The sequence below is a fragment of the Delphinapterus leucas genome, chromosome 2, assembly GCF_059928025.1.
Source record: "Delphinapterus leucas isolate spDelLeu-1000000601 "Yukka" chromosome 2, BTC_Dleu_Yukka2, whole genome shotgun sequence".
In the NCBI taxonomy this organism is placed as follows: Eukaryota; Metazoa; Chordata; class Mammalia; order Artiodactyla; family Monodontidae; genus Delphinapterus; species Delphinapterus leucas.
The window spans coordinates 55,091,256-55,114,543 of record NC_143130.1 but is presented as its reverse complement, the minus strand read 5'-3'; the positions used below and the strand labels follow the sequence as shown (position 1 = coordinate 55,114,543).

General features: G+C 40.3%; 1 protein-coding gene across 1 annotated transcript in view; it reads left to right on the top strand.

The window, feature by feature from the left end:
• The window catches only part of SELENOS (selenoprotein S), a 42,364-nt gene extending 27,004 nt beyond the window's left edge, over positions 1–15,360 (top strand). Inside the window, exon 7 of the mRNA XM_089906911.1 lies at positions 8,302–15,360. The gene's annotated coding sequence lies outside the window, so the exon portion shown is untranslated. The remainder of the gene's footprint in view (positions 1–8,301) is intronic.
• The last annotated feature ends 7,928 nt before the right edge of the window (positions 15,361–23,288 follow it).

Below are 23,288 nucleotides of genomic sequence, written 5' to 3'. Positions count from 1 at the left end.
CACAAGTGAATGGAAGTGATGTCACAGTAGGGATAACCTCATATCTATTTTAATTTACATTTTTACAAGTAAGTAAATTTATAGATTCTGCATTTTATGTCATGTTTATAAAGGCTTTGTCTACTCCAAGATTACCCCATTCTACCAGTACCTAGTTGTTGAAACTTTTGATCCCTCTAGAAGTTACTTTGATATAAAGACAAAAAAGAGATCTAACTTGTTTTTTTCCCAATTGCCACACAGTTGTTCATCTTTCCTTCACTTTTTTTTTTTTTTTTGCGGTACGTGGGCCTCTCACTGCTGTGGCCTCTCCCGTTGCTGAGCACAGGCTCCGGACGCGCAGGCTCAGCGGCCATGGCTCACGGGCCCAGCCGCTCCGCGCCATGTGGGATCCTCCCGGATCGGGCACGAACCTGCGTCCCCTGCATCGGCAAGTGGACTCTCAACCACTGCGCCACCAGGGAAGCCCTTTCCTTCACTTTTATACCAAATCTCCAGATGTATTTAGATTTACTTTGGTCTCTATTCTGTTGTATTGATCTCTATATATACATGCATTGTGTCCCCACCCAAAGGTATGTTAGAGTTGTAACCCCCATGACCTCAGAATGTGAGCTTCTTTAGAAATAGGGTGTTTGTTAGTTACGATGGGGTCATACTGGAGCAGGGTGGGCCCTAATCCAAATGACAGGTGGCCTCATAAGAGAGAAATTTGGATACAGACACAAGACACACAGGGAGAGCCCCATGTGAAAATACGTGGAGTTGGAGTGATGTAGCTGCAAGCCAAGGATTGATGGTCACCACCGAGAAGCTAGGAGAGGCAGGGAAGGATTCCACACAGTGTCTCAGAGGGATTTTAGACTTCTAGCCTGCACAACTGGGAGAGGAGAAATTTCCCTGGTTTTAAGCCACCCAGTTTGTTATGGAAGCCTTAGAAAACTAATAAAATGCATCAACACCACACTTTAATTTTAAGTAATTAATGAGGTTTTAATATTCTTTAGTGTGTAATGGGGACTGTCATCCTTCATTGCTCTTTTATGGAATTTTTCTAATTATTTGTTTATTTTTCTATATGATCTTTAGGAACAGCTTGTCTAGTTTTCCCAAAAAAATACCATTAATATTTTTATTGGGTTTATATTGACCTTTTTAAAATAATTCTGTGAGAATCAGCATTTTTATACTATAGATTCTTTATGTCTAAGGGCATAATGGATAAATATGACAGCATAAGAATAAAACATTTCTGCCTGACCACAACAACCACAAAGTTGAACAACAAATTGGCAAATCATGAACCAATAAAAAAGAAGACTAACAAGTCAATAGAAAAATATATTAAGAACACAAATAGTGTGCTTCATGGAAAAGAAAATTCAAATGGTTTCTAAAGATATGAAAAGATGTTCAACCGTATCCATATATAAATGGAAAACAATGAAATATCTTTGAAATTCCTTTTTTCCCCCTGGAAAAACTGGAAAATGTAAAAAAAGTTTAATAATATATATTGGCAAGGGTGTGGGGAACCAGACACTCTTAAATCTCATACATTGTTGATGAGAGTGTATGTTAGTACAACCTGTACAGAAAGCAAATTGAATATATCAGAATTTCAAACTCTTCAACTCATTATTTCTTCTTCTAGAAATGTATCCTAAGATGAATGCATTCACACAGAAGGTGTGTAAAAGAATATTCTTGGGTACATCGTACAAAAGATTGGTATACCTAATATTATACAATCATGGAATATCTGTACAGCAGAGTACTAAGTAGCTGTGACTGTGAATGAACTAAGTATGGCCATAGAACGAGTTATATTAAGTGAAGAAAGTGGGTTGAAGAACAGTTTGTATAGGATGCTGACATTGAGTTTAAAAGGGGGGGATACACACACACACACATACACACATGTGTTTGGATATGCATAGACTAATCTCTAGATCAATACAAAGGAAATTAACTGAGGTGTGTGCTGCTAGGGAAGGAAGTTGAAAGGTTGAAGAGCAGAATGAGAAGAAAGACATTTCCACCCCTTTCTACCTTTTTAATTTTATCCCCATGTGCATACATTACCCATTTAAACAAAAATGTAAATTTTTGGTTTTTAAACACCTTATTGAAATATAAAAATACATACAGAAAAGTGCACACATAATAAGCGTGCAGCTCAATGAATTTTCACAAGATGATTACATCCAAGTAACCAAGGGCCCCAAACAATATTTTGGGTTTTTTTTAATCTTTTAAATTAGATTTTCAACATTATTCAGTTTATTTTTTATTTTATTTTAGTTTTTAATATTTATTTGGTTGCACTGGGTCTTATTTGTGGCACGCCGATCTTTGTTGTCACGTGCAGGATCTTCTGTTGTGGCATGTGAACTCTTAGTTGTGGCATGCATGTGGGATCTAGTTCCCTGACCAGGGATTGAACCCGGGCCCCCTGCATTGGGAGCACAGAGTCTTAACCACTGGACCACCAGGGAAGTCCCCTAAACAATATTTTAAATATAGATTTAATCCATTCACAAATTTCAAGAGCTTGAGTATTATTAGTAAACATATTTATTTGAAAAATGTTTCAACCACTTATAAACTTCTAGAGCTTGGCTATTACTAGCGAAAGACAAAACTACTTTTGGAAAATGCCAAAATAATAATAATGATCATAAGAACAGGAAGCCTTTGCATTTGTCAGGTGCTTCATAGATTTCAGAGCACTTCACAGCCTTTCATCTACTGGCTCGGAGAGAGAGACAGGGTCAGAATTATTACACCCATTTGACAAATAAGGAAACTGGTTCTAGGAGGAAAGGGGATTTGCCCTAAGGGAGAAGAATGCTGGCATGCCAACAGGCTTCCCTGAACCCTGCTGCCCCAGGTGGGCTGGGGTAAAACCACAGAGAGGAGACAAAGGGAGGAGACCTAGGAATGACCTTGTTACTCTTGTTCTATCTGCACCAGTAAGTAAAAACTAACATCTAGTACCTCACAACTCACAAAGTGATTTTACATCCCTCATGTGGTTTAGCCCTGTGAAATAGATTACTCCCTATTTCTCATGATCCATGAGAAAACTGAGATTCAAAAAAGCAAAGTTGCTTGTTCCTAAGTGGCAGAACAAAATTCAAAGAAAGAAAAAAAATTTTACATTGTACAAGCCTCACAACTGACATCTGCTGCTGTGACCCTCAAGTGGAGGGGTGGGGGATCCTGAGACGAGAGTCTGGCAATTTGGTCATCCTCTCTCTTTTCCTACATGTTCCTGTAATAGAAGACTGGGTAATCCAGGCTAGCTTTCCTTCTGAAAAGAACTTCTCAAAGCTGTACAAGATAGTTTGAACATTGTTTTTACATAATGCATTTATTAGGCCAAGATGTGGGAAGAAAGTATGGGAACATAGAAAGATGTACAAAACTCTAGTAGGTTTTTTTGTCCTGGGACATTTGTCAGTCTATAAGAGATGTCTGAGAGGCTGGCCCCTCAAGCCTAGAGAATATTGTCTGAATCTGGGGCCTGCCAAGGGTGGGAACTTCCTTGATATCTTAGTGTTTTCTCTTTAGTTAACTAGTTAACAATTCTTTTTAACTTTAATTTTTTAAAAAAATTATTTTTAATTTTTGGCTCTGCTAGGTCTTTGTTGCTGCATGCGGGCTTTCTCTAGTTGTGGTGAGTGGGGGCTACTCTTCGATGCAGTTCGCGGGCTTCTCGTTGCAGTGGCTTCTGTTGTGGAGCAGGAGCTCTAGGTGCTTGGGCTTCAGTAGTTGTGGCACATGGGCTCTAGAGCACTGACTCAGTAGTTGTGACTCATGGGCTTTGTTGCTCCATGGTATGTGGGATCTTCCTGGGCTAGGGATTGAACCCGTGTCCCCTGCATTGGCAAGTGGATTTTTAAGCACTGTGCCACCAGGGAAGTCACCTAATTTTAAAAACTTATTTATTTTTTATTTTTGGCTGCACCACGTGGCTTGTGGGATCTCAGTTCCCCGACCAGGGATTGAACCTGGGCCACCACAGTGAAAGCACCAAATTCTAACCACTAGACCACTAGGGGACTCCCAACAATTCTTTATATTAAGTTCTCTCTTTTTGGATTTCCACTTCCAGGCAAGATAGGATAGCAGTCGTCACTGGTTTTACCCACCCACTTGAAACAACCAAATAAAATAGATAATAGTTTCAACATACTAGTCATCAGATAATGAAAGACAGCGGTCCTAGAAAGAGGGGGATAAGCACAGTGGCTATGTGGTTGCTCCAGTTTACTGCCTTCAAAGAGTTTCCAGGACATGGTATAGGAAGAGTAAACCCCAGTGAAACCTCACTCCCAGCACTGAAAAGACAGAGCTGAAAGTTGGGAGAGACCCAGGTGGCTAGAGTTTGCAAGACAGAGTACCAGAAAGAAAAGGACTGTAGACAGAACTCTGGAGAACTGCAGAGGGTCCCCCTCAAACATTAGCAAAGTACTCTCCACAGATGCATGTGAGAAAGTTATGTGAGGCTGGGAAAAGGACCCCCAAAAGAACTTGAAGGAACAGTATCTGGCACTCACATAGGTCTAGGAATAGTTCCTGTTCCCACCAGCCAGACTGGAAAGCCTAGTAATTAACAGGATGTTGGGTAAAGTACTCAGGGAAGTCTTACCTCAGTAACAGGATAATTGGTCCTACACTGAGCACCACCCTAGCCCTGCCTAACAAGCTGTAAAAGCAAGACCCAAAAGGATTAAACTGCTTCCTGGGAAATTAACTGCATCGCAGACCAAAACTCAAGATTCAAAGGAATACAGAATATCCAGCACCAAATGAGGCAAAATTAATAATCTGTCATCCAAAGATTACCAGACATGCAAAAAGACACAAAAATATGACCCATAATGAGGTGGAAACAGTTGAAACTGATTCACGGTTGACAGAGATGTTAGAATTAGCAGAGAAGAACATCGAAACAGTTATTATAACTGTATTTCATATGTTCAAAAAGTTAAGTAGAGACATGGAAGATATATTTTTAAAAGGCTCAAATAGAACTTCTAGAGATGAAAACCACAATGTCTGAGTAGAAACATATACTGGGTGGCATTAACACTGCATGGGATTAGACATTGCAGAAGAAAAGCTAGTGAACTTGAAGGCAGGGCTGTAGAAACAATCTAAAATGAAACCCAGAGGGAAGAAAAGAATTTTAAAGAAAAGAAAAGAAAAGAAAATGGCATCAGAGCTGTAGGGCAACTTAGAGTAGCAATATTAATATGGACAATTGGAGTCCAGGGGTGGTGGAGTGGAGGGGGAGGTGGAGAAAAAGGATTTGAAGGAATAATTGCCAAAATTTTCTAAAATTTTATGAAGACTGTAAAAGTCACATATCTATCAAGAAACATAAAGAAAACTATACAGACACACATCATAAACAAATTGCTGAAAGCCAGTGATAAAGATAAAATAAAAAGGGAAAATCTTTAAAGCAGCCAGAGAAAAAAAAGACAGTACATACAGAACAGGGTCGACAGTAGGTTTATTGTCATAAACAAAGCAAAAGTGTAAAGGGGTCAGTTCATCAAGAGGACACAACAATCATTTATGATTGTTTATGCACCTAATAACAAAGTTTTACTGGAACCTGATAGAATTGCAAAGAGAAATGGAAAATTCATAACTGTAATCATAGCTGTCAATACTCCTCTCTCAATACTGATAGATAAAGTAAAATCAGAAAGGATATTTTAGACAGCACTATCAATCAGCTTGATCTGACATTTACAGAACACTCCACCCTAAATCAGCAGAATATACATTCTTTTCTCAAGTGCACATAGAACATTTCCCAAGGTAGACAATATTCTGGCCATAAGTCTCAGAAAACGTTTAAAGATTCAAGTCATAGAACATATTTTCTGACTGCCATGGAATTAAATTAGAAATCAATAAGAGAAAGATATTGGGAAAATCCATTTCTTAAATATTTGGAAACATCTAAATAATCCATGAGTCAAAAAATAAACCAAAGGGGAAATTAGACAGCATTTTCAACTAAATGAATATAAAAATACAACATTCAAATTGTGGGGTACTGCTAACATAGTACTTGTTGGAAAATTTATAGCATTAAACACCTATATCAGAAAAGAAAAAGGTCTCAAATCAGTTACCTCTTCTCCTATCTCAAAAAACTAGAAAAATAAGAGCAGATTAAACCGAAGTAACCAGAACAAAGGAATTATTGGGTTGGCCAAAAAGTTCGTTCAAGTTTTTCCATTAACCTGAACGAACTTTTTGGGCAACCCATTAATAATGATCAGAGTAGAAATCACTGAAAAAGAAAACGACAGAGAAAATCAATAAAACCAAAAGCTGGTTCTTTGAAAAATATCAATAAAATTGAAAAATCTCTAACCAGACTAATATGGGGGAAAAAGAAATTAATTACCAATATCAGGAATGAGGAAGATAATATCACTATAGATTCTGTAGATATTAAAAGGATAAAGGGGAAATATTATAAACAGCTTTATGCCAATAAAGTTGACAATTTAGAGGAAATGAATAAATTTCTTGAAAGACACAAACTACCAAAGATTATTCAAGAAGAAATAGATAACCTGAATAGCCCTACATCTATTAAGTAAATTGAATCCATAGTTTAAAACTTTCCCACAAGGAAAATTCCAGTCTCAGATGGCTTCCCTGGTACATTCTACCAAACATGTAAGAAAGAAATAATACAAATTCTACACAAACTCTTGCAGAAAATCGAAGAGGAGGGAACTTTCCAACTCATTCTGTAAGGATAGCATTACCCTGATAAGAAAATCACACAAACATATTACAAAAAAAGAAACTATAACATTCCCCAAGATATCCCCCATGAACATAGATGCAGAAATTCTAAATGAAATTTTATGAAGTTGAGCTTTACAAAGTCCTATAATTTATAAAAAGAATAGAGAGTCCATGACATAATGACCAAGTGTGCGTTGTTTCATATTGAAAACCATTCAGTATAATTCACCGCATTAAAAAACTAAAAAAGAAAAACCATATGATCTTCTCAATAGGCACAGAAAAAGCACTTAACAAAACTTAACATCAGTTCCTAATAAAACTTGGTAAACTAGGAATAGAAAGGAACTTCCTCAGCTTGATAAAAGGCATCTACCAAAACCCGACAGCTAACACCATACTTAATGGCAAAAGACTGAAAGCTTTCCCTCCAAGATCAGACATTCCCACTCAACGCTGTACTGGAGGTTCTAACCAGCGCAATGAAACAAGTATAGGAAATCAACTGTATCCATATAGGGAAGGAAGAAGTAAAACTGTCATTATGTGCAGATGATCTGATCATCTATGTAGAAAATCTGATGGAATTTACAAAATGTTATTAGAATTTTTGAATTTAGCATGGTTGCATGATTGATCAGTATGCAGATTTCAATTTCTATATACTAGCTATAAACACAGGAAACTGAAATTTTAAAACGATATTATCACCAAAACCAAGAAATATTTAAATCTGAAAAAGTATGTGAAAGATCTGTATGTTGGGGCTTCCCTGGTGGCACAGTGGTTGAGAGTCCGCCTGCTGGTGCAGGGTACACGGGTTTGTGCCCCGGTCCGGGAGGATCCCACGTGCCGCGGAGTGGCTGGGCCCGTGAGCCATGGCCGCTGGGCCTGCACGTCCAGAGCCTGTGCTCCGCAACGGGAGAGGCCACAACGGTGAGAGGCCCGGGTACCGCAAAAAAAAAAAAAGATCTGTATGTTGAAAACTATAAAACTTTGCTGAGGGAAATTAAACAAGACATAAATAGATAGATAGATTATGTTCATGGGTCAGAAGATTTCATATTAAGACAACATTTTCCCCCAAATTGATCTAAAGATTCCATGCAGTATCAATCAGAATTGCAGCAGGCATTTTCGTAGAATTTGACAAGGTGATTCTAAAATTCACATAGGATGTGTAAAGTATTCAGAATAGTCAGCTTCAAAAAAGAACTAAGTTGGAGGTCTAACATTACCTGATTTCAAGACTTATAAAGCTACATTAACCAAGACAGTGTAATTGGTCTCAAGGTGAATAAACAGATCAATGGAAGAGAATAAAAAATCTAGAAAAAATCTGCAATTCAGTGGAGAAAAGATGGTCCTTTTTCAATAAATGGTACTGGGAAAACTTGATATCTATATGGGGGAAAAATAAACTTTGGTCCAGATCTCATATAAAAATTAACTCAAAATAGTTCGTAGACTTAAATACAAACCTTAAAACTATAAAACTTCTGGATCTAGGGGAAGATGGTGGAAGAGTAAGACGCGGAGATCACCTTCCTTCCTACAGATACATCAGAAATACATCTACATGTGGAACAACTCTACAGAACACCTACTGAACGCTGGCAGAAGACCTCGGACCTCCCAAAAGGCAAGAAACTCCCCACGTACCTGGATAGGGCAAAAGAAAAAAGAATAAACAGAGACAAAAGAATAGGGACGGGACCTGCACCAGTGGGAGGGAGCCGTGAAGTAGGAACGGTTTCCACACACTCTGAAGCCCCTTCATGGGCGGAGACTGCAGGTGGCGGAGGGGGAAGCTTTGGACCCGAGGAGGAGAGCACAGCCCCAGGGTGCGGAGGGCAAAGCAGAGAGATTCCTGCACAGAGGATTGGTGCCGACCGGCACTCACCAGCCCGACAGGCTTGTCTGCTCACCGCCAGGGTGGAAGAGGCTGGGAGCTGAGGCTCGGACTTCAGTCAGAGCGCAGGGAGAGGACTGGCGGCGTGAACACAGCCTGCAGGGGGTTAGTGCACCACGGCTAGCCAGGAGGGAGTCCGGGGAAAGGTCTGGAGCTGCCGAAGAGGCAAGAGACTTTTTCTTTCCTCTTTGTTTCCTGGTGCGCGAGGAGAGAGGATTAAGAGCACTGCTTAAAGGAGCTCCAGAAACCGGTGCGAGCCGCGGCTAACAGCGCAGACCCCAGAGATGGGCATGAGACGCTAAGGCTCCTGCTGCTGCACCAAGAAGGCTGTGTGCGAGCACAGGTCACTCTCCACACCTTCATTCCGGGGAGTCTGTGCAGGCAGCCACTGCCAGGGTTCTGGGATCCAGGGACAACTTCCCCGGGAGAATGCACAGCTCACCTCAGGCTGGTGCGTCACCCTGGCCTCTGCCGCTGCAGGCTCGCCCCGCACTCCGTACCCCTCCCTCCCCCTGGCCTGAGTGAGCCGGAGCTCCCAAATCAGCAGCTCCTTTAAACCTGTCCTATCTGAGCGAAGAACAGATGCCCTCCAGTGACCTACACGCAGAGGCGGGGCCAAATCCAAAACTGAACCCCGGGATCTGTGCGAACAAAGAAGAGAAAGGGAAATCTCTCCCAGCAGCCTCAGGAGAAGTGGATTAAATCTCCACAATCAATTTGATGTACCCTGCGTCTGTGGAATACCTGAATAGACAAAAAATCATCCCAAATTGAGGAGGTGGACTTTGAGAACAAGATTTATTATTTTTTCCCCTTTTCCTCTTCTTGTGAGTGTGTATGTGTATGCTTCTGTGTGAGATTTTGTCTGTATAGCTTTGCTTTCACTATTTGTCTTAGGGTTCTATCTGTCTGTTTTTGTTTTGTTTTGTTTTTAAATTTTTTTCTTAATAATTATTTTTTATTTTAATAACTTTATTTTATTTTACCTTACTTTATTTTATTTACTTTTATCCTCTTTCTTTCTTTGTACTTTTTCTCCCTTTTATTCTGAGCCTTGTGGATGAACGGCTCTTGGTGCTGCAGCCAGGAGTCAGTGCTGTGCCTCTGAGGTGGGAGAGCCAACTTCAGGACACTGGTCCACAAGAGACCTCCCAGCTCCACGTAATAACAAACAGCAAAAATCTCCCAGAGATCTCCATCTCAACACCAACACCCAGCTTCACTCAACGACCAGCAAGCTACAGTGCTGGACACCTTATGCCAAACAACTAGTAAGACAGGAACACAATCCCACGCATTAGCAGAGAGGCTGCCTAAAATCATAAGTCCACAGTAACCCCAAAACACACCACCAGACATGGACCTGCCCACCAGAAAGACAAGATCCAGCCTCATCCACCAGAACACAGGCACTAGTCCCTTCCACCAGGAAGCCTACACAACCCACTGAACCAACTTTAGCCACTGGGGACAGACACCAAAAACAACGGGAACTACGAACCTGCAGCCTGCAAAAAGGAGACGCCAAACACAGTAAGATAAGCAAAATGAGAAGACAGAAAAACACTCAGCAGATGAAGGAGCAAGATAAAAACCCACCAGACCTAACAAATGAAGAAATAGGCAGTGTACCTGAAAAAGAATTCAGAATAATGATAGTAAAGATGATCCAAAATCTTGGAAATAGAATAGAGAAAATGCAAGAAACATTTAACAAGGACCTAGAAGAACTCAAGATGAAACAAGCAATGATGAACAACACAATAAATGAAATTAAAAATACTCTAGAAGGGATCAATAGCAGAATAACTGAGGCAGGAGAACGGATAAGTGACCTGGAAGATAAAATAGTGGAAATAAAGACTGCAGAGCAGAATAAAGAAAAAAGAATGAAAAGAACTGAGGACAGTCTCAGAGACCTCTGGGACAACATTAAAAGCACCAACATTCGAATTATAGGGGTTCCAGAAGAAGAAGAGAAAAAGAAAGGAACTGAGAAAATATTTGAAGAGATTATAGTTGAAAACTTCCCTAATATGGGAAAGGAAATAGTTAATCAAGTCCAGGAAGCACAGAGATCCCATACAGGATAAATCCAAGGAGAAACACGCCAAGACACATATTAATCAAACTGTCAAAAATTAAATACAAAGAAAGCATATTAAAAGCAGCAAGGGAAAAACAACAAATAACACACAAGGGAATCCCCATAAGTTTAAGAGCTGATCTTTCAGCAGAAACTCTGCAAGCCAGAAGGGACTGGCAGGACATATTGAAAGTGATGAAGGAGAAAAACCTACAACCAAGATTACCCAGCAAGGATCTCATTCAGATTTGATGGAGAAATTAAAGACTTTACAGACAAGCAAAAGCTGAGAGAGTTCAGCACCACCAAACCAGCTTTACATCAAATGCTAAAGGATCTTCTCTAAGCAAGAAACACAAGAGAAGGAAAAGACCTACAATAACAAACCCAAAACAATTAAGAAAATGGGAAGAGGAACATACATATCGATAATTACCTTAAATGTAAATGGATTAAATGCTCCCGCCAAAAGACATAGACTGGCTGAATGGATACAAAAACAAGGCTCATATATATGCTGTCTACAAGAGACCCACTTCAGACCTAGAGACACATACAGACTGAAAGTGAGGGGATGGAAAAAGATATTCCATGCAAATGGAAACCAAAAGAAAGCCGGAGTAGCAATTCTCATATCAGACAAAATAGACTTTAAAATAAAGACTATTAGAAGAGACAAAGAAGGACACTACATAATGATCAAGGGATAGATCCAAGAAGAAGATATAACAATTGTAAATATTTATGCACCCAACATAGGAGCACCTCAATACACAAGGCAAATACTAACAGCCATAAAAGGGGAAATCGACAGTAACACATTCATAGTAGGGAACTTTAACACCCCACTTTCACCAATGGACAGATCATCCAAAATGAAAATAAATAAGGAAACACAAGCTTTAAATGATACATTAAACAAGATGGACTTAATTGATATTTATAGGACATTCCATCCAAAAACAACAGAATACACATTTTTCTCAAGTGCTCGTGGAACATTCTCCAGGATAGATCATATCTTGGGTCACAAATCAAGGCTTGGTAAATTTAAGAAAATTGAAATTGTATCAAGTATCTTTTCTGACCACAATGCTATGAGACTAGATATCAATTACAGGAAAAGATCTGTAAAAAATACAAACACATGGAGGCTAAACAATACACTACTTAATAACGAATGGTTACTGAAGAAATCAAAGAGGAGATCAAAAAATACCTAGAAACAAATGACAATGGAGACATGACAACCCAAAACCTATGGGATGCAGCAATAGCAGTTCTAAGTGGGAAGTTTATAGCAATACAATCCTACCTTAAGAAACAGGAAACATCTCGAATAAACAACCTAACATTGCACCTAAAGCAATTAGAGAAAGAAGAACAATAAAACTCCAAAGTTAGCAGAAGGAAAGAAATCATAAAAATCAGATCAGAAATAAATGAAAAAGAAATGAAGGAAATGATAACAAAGATCAATAAAACTAAAAGCTGGCTCTTTGAGAAGATAAACAAAATTGATAAACCATTAGGCAGACTCATCAAGAAAAAAAGGGAGAAGACTCAAATCAATAGAATTAGAAATGAAAAAGGAGAAGTAACAACTGACACTGCAGAAATACAAAAGATCATGAGAGAATACTACAAGCAACTCTATGCCAATAAAGTGGACTACATGGAAGAAATGGACAAATTCTTAGAAATGCACAGCCTCCTGAGACTGAATCAGGAAGAAATAGAGAATATGAACAGACAAATCACAAGCACTGAAATTGAAACTGTGATTAAAAATCTTCCAACAAACAAAAGCCCAGGACCAGATGGCTTCACAGGCGAATTCTATCAAACATTTAGAGAAGAGCTAATACCTATCCTTCTCAAACTCTTCCAGAATATAGCAGAGGGAGGAACACTCCCAAACTCATTCTACGAGGCCACCATCACTTTGATACCAAAACCAGAAAAGGATGTCAGAAAGAAAGATAACTACAGGCCAATATCACTGATGAACATAGAGGCAAAAATCCTCAACAAAATACTAGCAAACAGTATCCAACAGCACAATAAAAGGATCATACACCATGATCAAGTCGGGTTTATTCCAGGAATGCAAGGAATCTTCAATATACACAAATCAATCAATGTAATACACCATATTAACCAATTGAAGGAGAAAAACCATATGGTCATCTCAATAGATGCAGAGAAAGCTTTTGACAAGATTCAACACCCATTTATGATAAAAACCCTGCAGAAAGTAGGCATAGAGGGAACTTTCCTCAACAGAATAAAGGCCATACATGACAAACCCACAGCCAACATTGTTCTCAATGGTGAAAAACTGAAACCATTTCCACTAAGGTCAGGAGCAAGACAAGGTTGCCCACTCTCACCACTCTTATTCAACATAGTTTTGGAAGTTTTAGCCACAGAAATCAGAGAAGAAAAGGAAATAAAAGGAATCCATATTGGAAAAGAAGAAGTAAAGCTGTCACTGTTTGCAGATGACATGATACTATACATAGAGAATCCTAAAGATGCTACCAGAAAACTACTAGAGCTAATCAATGAATTTGGTAAAGTAGCAGGATGCAAAATTAATGCACAGAAATCTCTGGCATTCTTTATGCTAATGATGAAAAATCTGAAAGTGCAATCAAGAAAACACTCCCATTTATCATTGCAACAAAAAGAATAAAATATCTAGGAATAAACCTACCTAAGGAGACAAAAGACCTGTATGCAGAAAATTATAAGACACTGATGAAAGAAATTAAAGATGATACAAATAGATGGAGAGATATACCATGTTCTTGGAGTGGAAGAATCAACATTGTGAAAATGACTGTACTACCCAAAGCAATCTACAGATTCAATGCAATCCCTATCAAGCTACCACTGGCATTTTTCACAGAACTAGAACAAAAAACTTCACAATTTGTATGGAAACACAAAAGACCCCGAATAGCCAAAGCAATCTTGAGAACGAAAAACGGAGCTGGAGGATTCAGGCTCCCTGACTTCAGACTATACTACAAAGCTACAGTAATCAAGACAGTATGGTACTGGCACAAAAACAGAAAGATAGATCAATGGAACAGGTTAGAAAGCCCAGAGATAAACCCATGCACATATGGTCACCTTATCTTTGATAAAGGAGGCAGGAATGTACAGTGGAGAAAGGACAGCCTCTTCAATAAGTGGTGCTGGGAAAACTGGACAGGTATATGTAAAAGTATGTGATTAGATCACTCCCTAACGCCATACACAAAAATAAGCTCAAAATGGATTAAAGACCTAAATGTAAGGCCAGAAACTATCAAACTCTTAGAGGAAAACATTGGCAGAACACTCTATAACATAAATCACAGCAAGATCCTTTTTGACCCACCTCTTAGAGAAATGGAAATAAAAACAAAAATAAACAAATGGGACCTAATGAAACTTCAAAGCTTTTGCACAGCAAAGGAAACCATAAACAAGACCAAAAGGCAACCCTCAGAATAGGAGAAAATATTTGGCAATGAAACAACTGCCAAAGGATTAATCTCCAAAATTTACAAGCAGCTCATGCAGCTCAATAACAAAAAAACAAACAACCCAATCCAAAAATGAGCAGAAGATCTAAATAGACATTTCTCCTAAGAAGATATACAGACTGCCAACAAACACATGAAAGAATGCTCAACATCAACCATTAGAGAAATGCAAATCAAAACTACAATGAGATATCATCTCACACCAGTCAGAATGGCCATCATCATAAAATCTAGAAACAATAAATGCTGGAGAGGGTGTGGAGAAAAGGGAACACTCTTGTACTGCTGGTGGGAATGTGAATTGGTACAGCCACTATGGAGAACAGTATGGAGGTTCCTTAAAAACTACAACTAGAACTACCATATGACCCAGCAATCCCACTACTGGGCATATACCCTGAGAAAACCAAAATTCAAAAAGAGTCATGTACCAAAATGTTTATTGCAGCTCTATTTACAATAGCCAGGAGATGGAAACAACCTAAGTGTCCATCATCGGATGAATGGATAAAGAAGATGTGGCACATATATACAATGGAATATTAGCCATAAAAAGAAATGAAATTGGGCTATTTGTAATGAGGTGGATGGACCTAGAGTCTGTCATACAGAGTGAAGTCAGTCAGAAAGAGAAAGACAAATACCGTATGGTAACACATATATATGGAATTTAAGAAAAAGAAATGTCATGAAGAACCTAGGGGTAAGACGGGAATAAAGACACAGACCTACTAGAGAATGGACTTGAGGATATGGGGATGGGGAAGGGTAAGCTGTGACAAAGTGAGAGAGTGGCATGGACATATATACACTACCAAAAGTAAAATAGATAGCTAGTGGGAAGCAGCTGCATAGCACAGGGAGATAAGCTCGGTGGTTTGTGACCACCTAGAGGGGTGGGATAGGGAGGGTGGGAGGAAGGGAGACACAAGAGGGAAGAGATATGGGAACATATGTGTATGTATAACTGATTCACTTTGTTATAAAGCAGAAACTAACACACCATTGTAAAGCAATTATACTCCAATAAAGCTGTAAAACAAAAACAAAAACAAAAAAACTATAAAACTTCTGGAAGAAAATGGGAAAGAAAAATCTTTGTAAATCTTGAGTTAGGCAAAGTTTTCTTAGCTGCAACACGAATAGCACAATCTAAATTTCTGCACTTTGAAAGATACTGTTTAAGGGGATAAAAGGAAAATCCACAGTTTGAGAGACTATATTTGCAAATCATATATATGGTAAAGGACTTTTATTCGGATTATATAAAGAAGTCTCAAAATTCAAGAATAAGAATATAAACAACAGGGCTTCCCTGGTGGCACAGTGGTTGAGAGTCCGCCTGCCGATGCAGGGGACACGGGTTCGTGTCCCGGTCCGGGAAGATCCCACATGCCACGGAGCGGCTGGGCCCGTGAGCCATGGCCGCTGAGCCTGCACGTCCGGAGCCTGTGCTCCGCAACGGGAGAGGCCCCAACAGTGAGAGGTCCACGTACCACAAAAAAACAAAAAACAAAAACAACAACCCATTTTTTAATTTTTAAAAATATTTAATTATTTACACCTTAACACTTCACGATTTATATTTTTCTTTTTTTAACCACCTTATTTTTGAGTGTACAATTCAGCAGTGTTAAGTATATTCACATTGTTGTACAACAGATCTCTAGAACTATTTTGTCTTTCAAAACAGAAACTCTATCCATTCAACAACTATTTCCCATTCCTCTCCCCCACCTGCTGGCACCCACCCTTCTACTTTCTGCCTCTGTGAATGTGACTACTCTAGGAACCTCATATAAGTGGAATCACACAGTTTTTGTCCTTTTGTGACTGGCTCATTTCACTTAGCATAATGTCCTCAAGGTTCATCTGTATTGTAGCCTGTGACAGGATTTCCTACCTTTCTTTAAAAATTGAAGTATAGTTGATTTATAATGCTGTGTTAATTCCTGCTGTACAGCAAAGTGACTCAGTTATACATATATACATTCTTTTTCTATATATATTCTTTTCCATTATGGTTCTATTTTTTTTAAGTGGGCAAAGGCATTGAACAGATAGTTCACCAGGAAGACATGTGGATGGGTATACAATGAAAAGATCCTCAGCATCATTAGTCATTAGGAAAAAGCAAATTAAAACCACCATGAGGTTCTGCTACATACTTATTAAAAAGGCTAAAATGACTCACTACTCCAGTTGTTGGTGAGGATGTGAAAGAGCTGGAATTCTCACACACTGCTAGTAGGAAAAAAATGGGGAAAGGTTTGTCAGTTCCTTAAAAAGTTAAATCACACTAGTGTATGATCCAGTTATTCCTCTCATAGGTATTTGCCTAAGGGTAATGAAAGCACATGTCTATATAAAGACTTCCACATGAATGTTCATAGCAGCTTTGCATGTAACAGCCTAAGTCAAAATCAGTGCAAATGTCCATCAGCAGGTGAATGGATAAATGCTGGTATGTTCATAGAGTGCAGTGCTACTCAGCAGTAAAGTAGAATGAACTATTGATCCATGCAACAACGTGGGTGGACTTCAAAATAATTTAATGTGCATGAAAGAAACCAGATTTTAAAAAGTACATACTGTATGATTCCGTTTATACAAAACTATAGAAAATGCACACTAATCTATAGTGATCAGTTGCTGCCTGAGATGGAGTTTGGGGGCAGGGAAGGAGTAGCTTTTGGGAATGACAGATAAGTTCACTATCTTGATCATGGTTTTCTCTGTTCAGATTGCCATAACAAAATACCACCACAGACAGGTGGCTTATAAACAACAGAAATGTATTTCTCACAGTTCTGCAGACTGGAAATCTGAGATCAGGGTGTCAGCATGGTTGGGTGAGGGCCATCTTCTGAGTCTCAGACTTCTCATTGTGTCCTCACCTGGTGGAAGGGGCTAGGGAGTTCTATGGGGTCCCTTTTATAAAGGCACTAACCCCATTCACGAGGGCTCCACCATCATGACTGAATCACCTCCCGAAAGTCCTACCTCCTAATACCTTCACCTTGGAGGTTAGGATTTCACCATAAGGTTTTGGCGGAGGACACAAACATTCAGATCACAGCAGTGGTGGTGTTTTCACAGGTGTATAAAAACTTAACAAATTGTACATTTGAAACACATGCAGTGTATTGTATATCAGTTAGATCTCAATAAAACTTAAAAAAAAATTCTGTTCAAATGACTGGCAAGGTTTCTGTCCCCTGACTAGACCCTGATGGCACAGGTAGTTCTGGTTAGGGATCAGAGCTCTCTGTGGGATCTTTGAGTCTCTTTCAGTTTTGCTTTCTTGACATCACAAAATTTGACAAAGGAGTAAAGCAGAGGTGGTTTGGGCCTGACGTATATTCCAGGCAAGTGTCATGCACAGCTCCCATGTCTGAGCCTAAGTAACACATCTTCTCATCCTTGCTTCTGATGTTTAATCTCTTGAAACTTGGCTTCATTACTATGAAATATATAGAAATAAAGTGTATTTGCAATGGCATAAATGTTCGTTTCTCATTAAACCAAATGAAACACTGACTGGAAAATGTCACAAAACCCAGAAAATATACAGCAGAAAACAAATTATACTAGTTCAGTTAATTTCCTTCTGTTAACTTCAACATCATTGAAATGTCCTGCAGCAGGGCCAATTGTAGCTGAAGGTCACTTTCAGTTTTGATAATGAAAGAACGTTATCTATGAAATTTCTGTTGCATTTGCTAGACAGGAGGCCACACCTTCAGAGCACCCTCTGAATTCAGGGGTGGGTGGGAACCTTTCTTGGGGAGACACAACCAAGGCAAACGTATGCAGATGACCACACCACCAACAGTTCATATGCGTGCAAAAGGATTAAAGGTGGCTGTTTGAGGAGAATTGCAAAGAAAACATTTGGATCTCCAGGGTCTGCAGACAGCCTCTCCAGTGTGAACCCCTCTGCAGCTGTGAACCTGGGCAGATGAAGGAGGACATCTACTCCCATATACAATTTATACTGGCTGATACTTTTCATCTGTTGGGGAAATTGACCAATTTCTCACAAGAAAGCAGATATCCATGGATCTCAAAACTATTTGGGTATCAGAATCATGAGGGGGAAAGTGGGGCTAAACCTACATTCCCCCAGAGTATCTCACTCAGTTTCAAAATACAAGGGGCAGATTCTAGCTGACCATTTAGTTCAATTCCTATCATATTACAGTGTCACCAGCTAGTTAGCCACAAATCAAAGGGCAGGATATCACTTTGGAAAATGCTGGTAAAAGTGTTACCATAAAATAAAATATCTGACCATTATTCTCTTTTGAGTCCAAGATATAGACTTTCAGGTAACAGAAATAACTCCATACCACAAGAGGGCGCCATTGTCACAAAGTTCTGGAGCTGCTCTTGGCTTTCTTGTTTGGTGCTATAATAGCCTAAGAAAATTTTGAAAGACTGATTTTTTAAAAAACATGTTTGGGGTGGGGGGAAAGACATGGCACGAGGCCCTAAGATTATGGAAGATCCAAAAATTAAGTTCAAGGAGGAGCCAGTACAAAATAAGTGGAGAAAGAGATTCTGAAAGGAGTATAGGCATGTCTATTTTGATGCTTTGAGAAGACTCTTAATATTTCCATGTTGGAAGAACACTTATAATGATATGCTAAGGAAAATGGAAAGTAAAAGTTCAATTAGACCTTGGAAATTTTCATTTTAACCAGTTGAAAGAAAATACTTGGTGGATTCTTGCTTACAGTCCGAGACATTCTGGGCCAGGATGTTGGCTAATTGGCTTGGTGGCAGCACTCATGATGTGGTTAATGGGCTCCAGTTTCCACTTCCATTAAACAAGAGCAGTTGCACCAAATAAGCTGTCAGGGAGAATCTATGGTCTTAGTGGTCAATGCTCTGCTAATAGCATTTTAGGGCTTCAACTTGTGGGAAATTGGTAGCTTTTTTGGAGGGTTAGATAGATAATACAGTCACATAATAAAAAATCAGATAGATATTCAAAAGTGTCCATTGGGAACTCTGGCTCATGTCTCTCCTTTCAACCAGCCCCCACCCCCACCCTGCAGGTTTCACTTTTATTTCTTGTGCATTCTTCTAGTGTTTTGTTATATATAAAAAAAAACCTAGCAAAATCCTTATTCTCTCTGCTTTCTGTCCTACACCTAGTGGCACTCTCTCCATCTCAGAAGGGAGAGGGTTTCCTTGCCCTGTTTTACATCTGCATAGTATCTCATTTTCTGATGGATACAGCGTTGTTTACTTCTCCACTTCCCTCTAAATGGACACAGGTCTTTTACTATCTTTTACTATCACAAACAATGTGGCAGAGAATAACCCAGTACAAGTGTCATTCTGTACTGGTATGACTGGAGGAAAAATTCTCAGAAGTGGGGTTGCTGGGTCAAAAGTAAATGCATTTGTAAGTTGCAATTGTGATGAAATTGCCCTCCAAACATGTTGCAGGACTTGGCTCTCCTCCCAGCCTGTTTCAGAGCCTCCTTCTCCAGACTCCCCAGGAGAATGTCTCATCCCACTGTGTTTATTTTAAACTACTGTAGAGGCCTAACTACCGTGTCTGATAACAATCCTTATCACCCATCACTGGGTGATAGAAGTGTTTATGACCCTAGCCCAGGCATGATAGTGTAATAACAAGGTGTGTGAATGATTAATGTAGTGGGGTCATTTATCAGGTTTTATGGTGTTAATGTTTTCTGATCCTTGCATTGCACTTTATGTGTTTATGGATCTGAATTTCTGCTGCCTCAGTTTATAGCTTAAACCTTCTTCTGCAGCTTGAATTACCCCCCCCATGCAATTTTATGCTTCACTAGACTGCGAGTAAAACAAAGAGAGTTTGAGTTGCACATCTGGAGCATTTCCACTAGGCCTCCAGGCCTGACCACCACTGTGTGCAGCCCTCAGGTGGCAATGCTGCCGGCCAGCTGACCAGCGCCTGGTGGTGGTGGTGGGGCACTCCTTCCCTCCTGAGAAATGGAAGCTTTGTCTTTGTGCAAATGCTCCAGCTGTGGAAACTCTGGCACCGTTTTAGGGATTAATGGCATTTCTTGGCAATGGATGGGAAAGGCAAACTTCTCTGCTACACAAGGATTAAGTGTTAGACTAGAAGCAAACTGTCCCCAGACTCTGCAGTGAGGTTATCTCCCAGAGAACATTCAGGCAGTTTCCCAATAGTGCCCGTGCTGGCAGCAGCCAACATTTTCTAGTTAGTAAGATTACATCCCATCCGGCCAGCACACAGAGTGGTGCTAAATTTCTTCTCTCTGTCTCTCTCCCATACACAGAAACACACACATACTGACTCAATATCTGACAGAAAGAATGGACAGAGCTGATAAGCAGACCAAGGAAGCATGAAGAACATTCTAGCACAACCAGCGTCACATCTACTAGTGTCTGGAAGCCAGAACATAAGCCATATCACTTGCCCTTTCCTGTATCTGGCTGGAAATGCTGCAAATAGAAGGAAACATTGAGCAAAATTCATTAGCTAATGAGGACCTTAAATGTCAGTTTAATAGCAGCATTAATAGTAAAGCAAAATTTTATTGGGTTAATAGAGGTCAAGTGGTAATATTAGTAAAATGGTCATAGATTTTCTTCTTTGCAGGCGATGAACAGAGCCTTCTGAAAGCATGGATTATGACTCCCTCCTCTGCATTCACTATTTCTTAAAAGAGCCATTTCCAAAGGTTTTTAAAAATTATGAACATTTTTTGCAGGGCCCCCTGTTTAAGGCAGGAGTCCAGGAGCTGTGTCTTTAAAGAAGCCCTTACAGGGAACTCTGTCAGTTGTTCAAGGCTTGCTGCCAACAAACAATTGAGGTATTTACCAAGGGTTTCCAAGAAATTGCTGCAAATTATATGAAATGTTATACCTGTAACAGGCGTTCAATATATTAAGAACAGGAAAAAAAAATGTAACGCGTGTGGGAACAGAATTGCAATTTGCGAGAAAGTGTTCAGTAACGCAGGTTCATGCATGAAAACAGAAAGGAAGTTAGATGATGTGGCACGTCTGGACAAATTTCTCATCATCTGTCTAGAATCACTGAGGAGAAACTTCTAGCATGATCTAGTGCAGGGGTCCCCAACCCCCGGGCCACGGACCGGTACCTGTCTGCAGCCTGTTAGGAACCAGGCCACACAGCAGGAGGTGAGCGGAGGTCAAGCGAAGCTTCATCTGCCGCTCCCCATAGCTCACATTACTGTCTGAACCCCCCCCACCCCCTGCCATCTGTGGAAAAATGGTCTTCCACGAAACTGGTCCCTGGTGCCAAAAATGTTGTGGATCGCTGATCTAGTGGAAAGACCCATTTAGAGACAAGGAAACTAAGACACTGAGGGGTCTGCAAGCTTGTCCAGGGGGGACTCCCTCAGTGCAAAAGGAAGCCCAGACCCCACACTTGGTGGGAGTCCCTGATCCAGCCCAGGCCCCCGAGGTGGGGGGGAAGGGTGTGCCTTTAGGAGTCTTCCTCATTGAATAACTCTGTCTATCTGATTATGGTTAACACCACTCCTTTTTTAAATGAGAAAGATGGTTAATGACTCCCTCAACTTAACAGAGAGGGCTCCATGGAGGAAAGTTCTTTCCTCAGTTTCCTCAGGTGAAATGCCTATAGAATCTGATCAACCGGACTTCTCACCTTTACAAATAAATAAAGGAGAGGAAGACATGGGGAGTGAGGACCTGCCTCGGCCTTGAGGGGGTTCTGGGGAGGGTGCATGTGTGTGCACTGGGGGCAGGGGTCTCAGATGCACGCCGTCTTCCCAGATCCTTGCTGGTGTTAGCTGTATCTGGGCAGGTGGGGCCGGCCTCTGGATGGACCTCCACGCTGGGCTTTCTTGTCTGTCACTTTCTCTGGCTGTCACCGAAGTCCTTGGTTCTGGGCATTTGCCTCCAACTGTGAAATCCCCCCATGTAGGAGAGTTCTGCTTCCTGATACAGGCCTCTGAGGGGGCCCTTGCTGGGATGCTTGTGGATCCCTCTCCAGGAGAACTGCCTCAGCCAGACCATCCAGCTGTGCAGGAATTTCCCCTCCATCTCCCCAGACTGTACTTGGGAAGCTGCCCCAGCCCCAATGTGAAGGCTCCTGGAGCCCCTGGCCAACTTCTACAGGACCCTGCCCTCCCTCTTCTCCTCCTGCCCTCCCCTAGCCTGGCATCCCCTACTTTTCGTGGGATGACTTCACCTATGTCATAGTCTCCTTGACCCAGGTGCTCTAAACCTTCAGGTCCAGTCATTATGGAAAATAGGGTATGCTGTCTACATTATGAAAGACACACTCCCACTGAGTCTGCAGGTATGCAGGTGAGGCTGCTGACCTAGGAACTGAGGGACACCAAGGAGCCAGGAAATGGAGGAGGACAAAACATTTAATTGCCATCACACATTTATGAACTTTTTATTAGATTTTAGTCTAGATGAGGAAATAGAGAAGTTTAAAGCAGGTTAGCAAATATTGAAATCATTATGTCATGAGATTGAACATCTGTATCTTGCTAGATTTGTGCTGTATAGAAATCACTTTGAATTATGGGGCTGTTGCTGAATTTGGGGGATCTGGTGACTATTCGGCATTTGTGGCTTATGGTCTTACTGGAAACCCCTTCGGGTGATTTTCAAGTCTTTAATTCATGTTTACATGTACTGTATTTTTCTCAAGACCACTGTTGGAATCCTGTGTTCACTGAATAATGTGTATTTTATTTTTAGATGTGGATCACCTCCTAGGGAGGGAGCCTGTGGGAATGTGGGTAATGAACTATTTCTGACATAAATCACAAGAGCCAAAGAAAGTGCTGATATCCAAAGAATAAACGAGAGTGACCACCATTCAATTGCAGAGATGATATCTCTCCCACAAGGTGGCACTTTAAATTGTGTAATATTTCAATCTTTTGGTCATCTTAGCAATGAAGAAACATCCAAAGTTTACCCC